This window comes from Nannospalax galili, unplaced genomic scaffold (genome assembly GCF_000622305.1).
Source record: "Nannospalax galili isolate Female #2095 unplaced genomic scaffold, S.galili_v1.0 scaffold291, whole genome shotgun sequence".
Lineage (NCBI taxonomy): Eukaryota > Metazoa > Chordata > Mammalia > Rodentia > Spalacidae > Nannospalax > Nannospalax galili.
Genome location: NW_008330588.1, coordinates 3,705,380 through 3,712,808, shown reverse-complemented (window position 1 = coordinate 3,712,808; position 7,429 = coordinate 3,705,380).

Below are 7,429 nucleotides of genomic sequence, written 5' to 3'. Positions count from 1 at the left end.
CCTCATATACCCTTCCCTCCCCCCCTCCCTTAAACTAACCCAATTTTTATCCATATCTCCCTTATTAAGGCCTGTTACCTACTACAAATGTTTTATTATTTTATGCATATGAGTGTTTTGCTACTTGCATGAAGTACCTGCAGAGGCCAGAAGAGAGCATCAGATCCCCTAGACCTGGAGTTAGGGACAATTGTTAGCCACCATGTGGGTGCTGGGAACCAAAGCTAGATCCTCTGCAAGAACAGCCACTGCTCTTAACTGCCGCGCCAGCATGCCACTTGCCACGCCAGCACGTCAAGCTCCGAGTATTCTGGGCAGAGGGCGTTGGGATTGAACAAACTATCACACCATCATGGAGTGGGAGGAAGGACTTCAACTGCCACTTTATTGTTTTAGACAAGGGTTTAAATACTTTTCAGTAGAGGAGGTGGAGTTAGGACACATGATAATTGGGATCACCTGACTGTAAGGCTAGTTTTTGGGTCAGGTGTACCTTTTTCTCAGAATCAGGAGAAAGTCCTTGTGATAAACAATTCCAGGAAATACCACAGATACCCAAGCTCTTACAAGAGGAGGCGGAGGAGGTCAGGACACCGTGTCCCTGCACTTAACAGCTGAGAAATCTCTTCAGCACCCTCAAAGCCCCAAGCTCTTACAAGGGGGAGGCGGAGGTCAGGACGCCATGTCCCTGCAAGCTCCTCAGTGTTATACAGACTCCTCATGCTTTGCCCCTTATTCTCCAGATATTGCTATTTTGGGAGTGTGCTGAGCTCAGCATCTTCTGTCCCCAGCTGGCCTTACAAAGCTGCCCTCTGGGTAGCTGGGTAGGCCCTACACCCTCCTGTGTAGCAGCCCCTCTCACACAGGGACAGTCTGCCCAACCATGTCCATCTTCAGATGGCCTAGAGGCTATGGAGACAGGTGGCAGAGAAGCTAGAGTCAGGAGAGGTAGGTAGATTGAGGACCTCACTTAGCTAAGCCGTAGTGCTCCCCAGCCTGAAACAGTCTTAAAGTCCAAGGCACTGTCCCTGAGCTTTACCACCAGACATTTTCATATACTTCCTCAAAGCTAGCAGCCAGGACAAGAGTGACAAACCTGTGTTCTGTCAGGGATGGGCCTCAGCCAGGACTGTAAACAGAGTCCAGTTTGGAGCAGGTCCAGATCCTCCCAAGACACATGTATCTGGGTAGTGGATCAGCGGCTGGAACCCAGACAGCTGACCACCCTTGTGCTTATCAGAACTTGGCCCACCTGGTGGGCCCCTGCTGTGGCCGGACAGTGGGAAGGGAGCCCCTGCCCAGGGTCACACCATCACTTCAACTTCTTTTGTTTCAGTTGCCTGGGGATTTGAAAATGCAGATGGGCATAATAGTCCTGTGCTTGGCCCTCCTGTCAGCAGCACTGTGGCTGGGCCTCACAGTGACCGTGTCTTCTGGGTCGGGAGGAGAATCTGAAAAACCACCTGGAGGAGAAATACCGCCTGGAGGAGGACCTGGAAAACCATCGGGAGAAGGAATGGGGGACCCAGGGTGTGTTCCTCAGCCCATCCCAGCTGCAGACACTGGACCATGCAAGTAAGCAGGCAGGCTGGTGGGGAGGGGTGGCCTCAAGAGTGGCACCCAGGAATGCCATGGCTTAGCCAGTTTTTGTGAGGACAGGCAGAAAGTACTGGGTCAAGGTGTCTTGTCAGAGGGTAATGCTGAGTGGAGGATTCTGAGATCAAGCTAACCCTCCAAACCCACCCAGAAAGCTCCCTCTCCCAGGCTTCTAACAAAGTGGCATTTTAATGAAAAGTAGCAATTAGAAGCACTAGTAATCAAAGCCTTCCTGTGTGAGAGATAATTTTTCAGTAATGAGTCCAGGTGTGTTTGGCTAGTGAGCCCTTAAGGGAGTGTGGCCCCAGCTGGAGCTGGGTTGCCTTCAGCCCTTCCAAGGATACAAGTTTCTCTCACGTTGGGTAGCCATCTGTAGCTCTGCACTCTCCTTGCCAGCAGTGGGTTAGAAATTCTAGTCTTTATTTTTTCCATCCATCCTGTGGTTGCCCATTGCCCTGTCACTTCTCTATCACACTCTCTGCAAGTTGGTGTCTGAGAAAGGAACATCCACTGAGCCCATCTAATAACAGAAGATTCTTACTCCATCTTTTCCCCCAAGTTCAAAATTTCCCAAACATTTAGAATGCTCAAAAAACATCTTTCACTGGGCATGGTGGCACACACCTTTAATCTCAGCACTGGGGAAGCAGAGGCAGGCTGATCTATAGGAGATGGAGGGCAACTTGGTCTACATAGTGAATTCCAGGCGAACTGGGGCTAAGGGGACACTCTCTCAAAACAAACAAAAAAAGAAGAAAAAAATACATCTTCTTTTTAAAAAAATCGCACAGTTGAAAGCTGATCATAGTGGTGCATGCCTTTAATTCCAACACTCCATAAATTCAGAGCCAGCCTGGTCTACATACTGAGTTCCAGGCTAGCCAGGGCTATACAGTGAAACCCTGTCTAAAATAAAGTCATATAGTTGAAACCTAAAATACAAAAACAAATAGTTACATGAATTTTGCTCATATTACATTTTTCACAACTCATGTTAAACAGTACTGGGTAAAATTTCTGTGGGGAAGAAAGAAAAACACAGTTGCCTGTCACATAACACATGGGTTCTGATTCTCCGGGTGCTTTGTGGCGTGATCCCAGGGGCACAGGATTCTCTACTTGATAAGTGCAAGGTCAAATCCCCATCAGCCACAGGGACCAGCCAGGCAAGAGCAGACTACAGGCCTGGCCCCACCAGGGGATCCTCAGAGCTCCACCCCCATCTCCCATACTCTGCAACACATGGACAATCACATCTATATGGATACTGGAGGCAGCTGGCCTGGGGTCACAGATGCCAGTTTCTCTGCCCTGTAGAGATCCCTATCTGTGTACCCTGGAGACCAAAGTTCCATAGGAATGATCTGCTGTGCCAGACGCTCTGCCAGTGCACAGACTCCTTGACTTACTCCACTGCCATGGTGGAGCTTCACAGAGGGATCATTCTCCCCGCTGTTTAAGTAAAGTACCTACCCATAGTGCATATACAGCTCAGAAGAGTCAGAGGCAGGAACCCATGTGCATTGATTACTTTTCTGTTGCTGTGATAAAATACCACAACCAAAATAACTTATAGAAGGAAGAGTTTATTTGGTCTATGGTTCCAGAGGGTTAGAGTCCATCACGGTGGGGGAAGCAGGGCAGGAGGCCGTTGGAGTGGAAAGCTGAGAGCTCACATCTTCACAGGCAAACAGGAAGCAGAAAGAGAGCAACTTGCAGCTGGAAGAGGCTATGAACTCTCAAAGCCCACCTGCAGTGGTATACTTCCTCTAGCAAGGCCATCTCTCCTAAAGGTTCCATGACCTTCTCCAAACAGTGCCACAACCTGGAGGGGGAAGGGGGACCATATACTAAGTATTCAAATACTTGGGCTTATTGGGGAATACTTATTCAATCTACCACCTAGCACTCAGCCAGCTCTAGGCCTCTGTTCTTTCTCTGCCTGTGTTTGCTGTTCACACTCACCCAGGGCCCAGAGTAGGAGTGGGAGCCATTCTCATGACTCCATAATGATGCTGGTAGACACCAAGTTTGAGAAACATGGGCTTATAACACTAAGGTGGAATACTACGAAATGTCCTGTTGGGAACTATCATTGCTTAAGGGAAGTTTTGTCTCTGTTACTATTGGAGACCTGTATTACTTACTTTCTATGGTTGTGATAAAATACCCTGAAAAAGAGCAAGTTAAGGAAGAAAGGGTTTAATTTGACTTAAAGTTCCAGAGGGATAGAGTCAATCATGGTGAGGAAGGCCTGGCAACATGGCAGCAGGAATAGGAAGTTGTCTTGTTACAGTTGCGGCGGAGGGAGGGAGGGAGGGAGAGAGAGCGAACGAGAACAGGAAGTGGGCTGAGGCTATACAACCTCAAAGCTCACCCACAATGAGCCTTCCTCTAGCAAAGCTCTACCTCCTAAAGGTCTATAACCTTCCCAAATGGTGCTATCAGCTGGGGACCAAGTGTTCAAATATATGAGCCTATGGGAGATGTTTCTCATTCAAACCACCACAAGACCTTCGTAGGAGATGGCCTTGGAAATGAAGATGCATCATGAGCATGTCAACCCTGAGGGCAGAGCAGTGCCTTCTGACAGGACCTGGGCTCAGACTCAGAATGGGAAGAACCATGTTTGCATTCCACTCCCAGTGGGTGAGTCTCTTTGAGCCCCCTCCATGGCTGCTGCATATGTGCACAGGTAGCCCTGGCCAACTTTCCCTGTGATGGGAACTGCTTCAAAAGCCATACTGAAGACGCCAGCCCTTGAGAACACCCTCTTACCCAGATACAGAGCTCTTTGTTAACTTTACCACATTCTTCATTTTGCTCAAGAGCTGCACAGAGCAACTATAAGCTCTCTTCTTTTCATCATTTATATTTTATATTTTATTATTATTTACTTATTTATTTTGTATCTATGAGTTTATTGCCTGTATATATGTAAGTGCACCCATATCATGCAGTGCCCCTGGAAGTCAGAAGAGGGTGTCAGGTCCCCTGGAACTGGAGTTAACGGATGGTTGTTAATCACCATTGAGGGTGCTGGGTCCTCTGCAAGAGCAGCCAGTGCTCTTAACCACTGAGCCATCTCTCCAGTCCCTTTTTAAGTTTATGTATATGTGTGTGTGTGTGTGTGTGTGTGTGTGTGTGCCTGTGCCTGCATGAGTTCGTGTGTACCACATCTGTGCAGGTGACTGCAGAGACCAGAGTATAGGAGCCCCTGAACTGGAGTTACCTGTGGTTGTGAGCCACCTCGGGTGGGTGCTGGGAACTGAACCTGGGTCCTCAGTAAGAGCAGTAAGTACTCTTAACCATCTCTCCTGCCCCACAAGTTCTTTTTCTTGAAGGTCTTTCCTATGTTTGGAGATGGATGCCATACTTAGATCATTATCCTTGCTCTTCCTGGCCTGGGCCATCTGTCATGAGCAGGCTATGATAGAAACAGCCAGACGTGTGTATCTTTCCACAATGTTAGAATTTATTGAATAATAATATATTCATAGGCTATGTTAGTTTTCTTGGCTGCAATTTTTCAAGTAGTCCCAACTTCCCTTGATAGCTAGCTGTTGGCAAACCTAGGTTCTTTAAAAAAATTCCTATCTTAATTACTATTATGAACTCTCAGATAACACATTATATATAACATAGTAATTATTTCTATAAATATGTATATATGTAGATTACAGAATGACTACAGGAGGAGTAAAGAGCCCTCAGCAGTATTCAAGGACTTTAAAGAGGCCTTACAGAAGCAGAAGCAGAGACAGATAAGGTGCAGAGAGAGTCACTGCAGCGGTTAGATAAGATTGTTAATGAACATAGTGGAGAGTTGCTGGAGGTGCTGAGCCTGGCTGCAGTGTTGCAGGGTTGGGCAGGGTCTCAGGACCGAGTCAAGCCATGGAAGTAAGGTACAGGATCATAGGACTGTGGAGGTAAAGCACAGGATGCAGGACTAGTTCAGGATGGACATGTGATGGACAAATAGACAGGTATATGGTAATTTGAATAGGCCACATAAGCAGTGGGAATTGAGGTGAGATGACACCCCGGGGACAATTGGGGGTTCTTTGCCTGCCCATCAACACACACCACGTGATCAGATGACAGGTTGGCGGGGCCTTTATCATTGCAGTTGTCTTCCTCTGAATGGGGTTGAGGTGAGGATATTGTACCCTTCCTTGATCGGGTGCGCTTAATAATCCTCAGGCCTCATTTCTGTGATTTGAATTTATTTTTATTTTATTTTTTAAATTTTATGTGTATGACTGTTATGCCTGCATGTATGCAAGTGCACCTGTGTCATGCAGTGCCCACAGAGGCCACAAGGGGCCTTTGGATCCCCTGGAACTGTAGTTATGAATGGTCATTGTGCTGGATAGCTTTAGTGTCAACCTCAACCTGGGTTGAAAGAGCCTCAATTTGGGAATTGCCTTCATTGGACTGGGCTGTGGCCATGTCCATGGGGACCTTCTTGATTGTTGAGTGCTGTGGGAGGACCCAGCCCACTGTGGGTGGTGCCACCCCTGGGCAGGTGGGCCTATGTTCCATAAGAAAGCAGGCTGAGCAGGGACCAGAGGAGCAACCCAGTAAGCAGCGTTCCTCCATGGCCTGTGCTACAGCTCCTGCTTCCAGGTTCCTGCCCTGAGTGTCTACCTTGGGCTCCCTGATGAACTGTGACCCAGGAGATGTAAGCTGAATAAACCCTTTCCTCTCCAAGTTGGTATTGGTCAGAGTATTTTGTTACAGCAATAGAGAGACAAACTAGAACAGTTGTTAACTGACTGTCATGTGGGTGCTGGGATTCGAACCCAGTTGTCTGCAAGAACAGTCAGTGCTCTTAACCACTAAGCCATCTCTCCAGTCCCTGTGATTTGGTTTTAATACACTAATGTGCTCACGTGGTCCTAATCTACTCTTCTAGGTTCTAGGTGGTACCTTTTTACTTTGAGGAATAAGTTATCAGCCTGTGCCTCCCAGGTGGTGCTGGTCAATGGTGGTGTCTACATGCACACGACTTGTCCTCTCTCTGCATGAGCACTCAAAATGAAGCCAAATTTTGCTTTTAAAATGAAGTCATCCAGGACAAGGCACAGCTGAAAAGCCACTGTTTTATACAATATGCAGTGACTTAGCGTATGGAACAGCTTCATTGCAGCACCGCCATCCCCAGTCTTTTAGTTCCTGCTCAGGGACTTGGTTCTCACTTGTCACTTTCAGGGAGAGATGGGTAGAGATGAGCTCACTTTAAAGTATAGCATCCCACACTCTGATACTGATAGCCATGGATGGTTGGGAGAGATGCCCATTGAAGCACCCCAACCTGTTCATCCATGTAGGGCGCCTTACATCCTGGACTTTCTGGTAGGCCTTGCTTATTTTATTCAGCTACTATAACAAAAATGCTTTAGACTGGGTAATTGATAAACAATTGGGAGTTTGATGCCCAGAGTTTTGGAGGTTGGGAAGTCTAAGATCAAGGTGTCAATAGATGTGGTACCTAGTGAATCAGGGCTGACTCTTTGTTTAAAGTTGGTGCTTCCATGCTGTGTCCTCACAGGACTGAAGGGAAGGGCATCTCCATTTAACATCTTCGATAAAGGAACCAGCCTCTCTTTTATAATGATGCCTTTATAAGACCCCACCTTTTAATACTATCACACTACAGATTAAATTGTGAAGTGTGGTCTGTGGAAAGGACTCCAACATTGAGACTTAGTACTGGTTTTGGAGCACCTAAAACTCTAGGCTTAAATTTTTTTTTAATTTTCTTTTTTAATTATGTGTATATGTGTGAGTCTGTGTAGGGGTTAGTGCACATGAGTGCAGTGCCCACAGG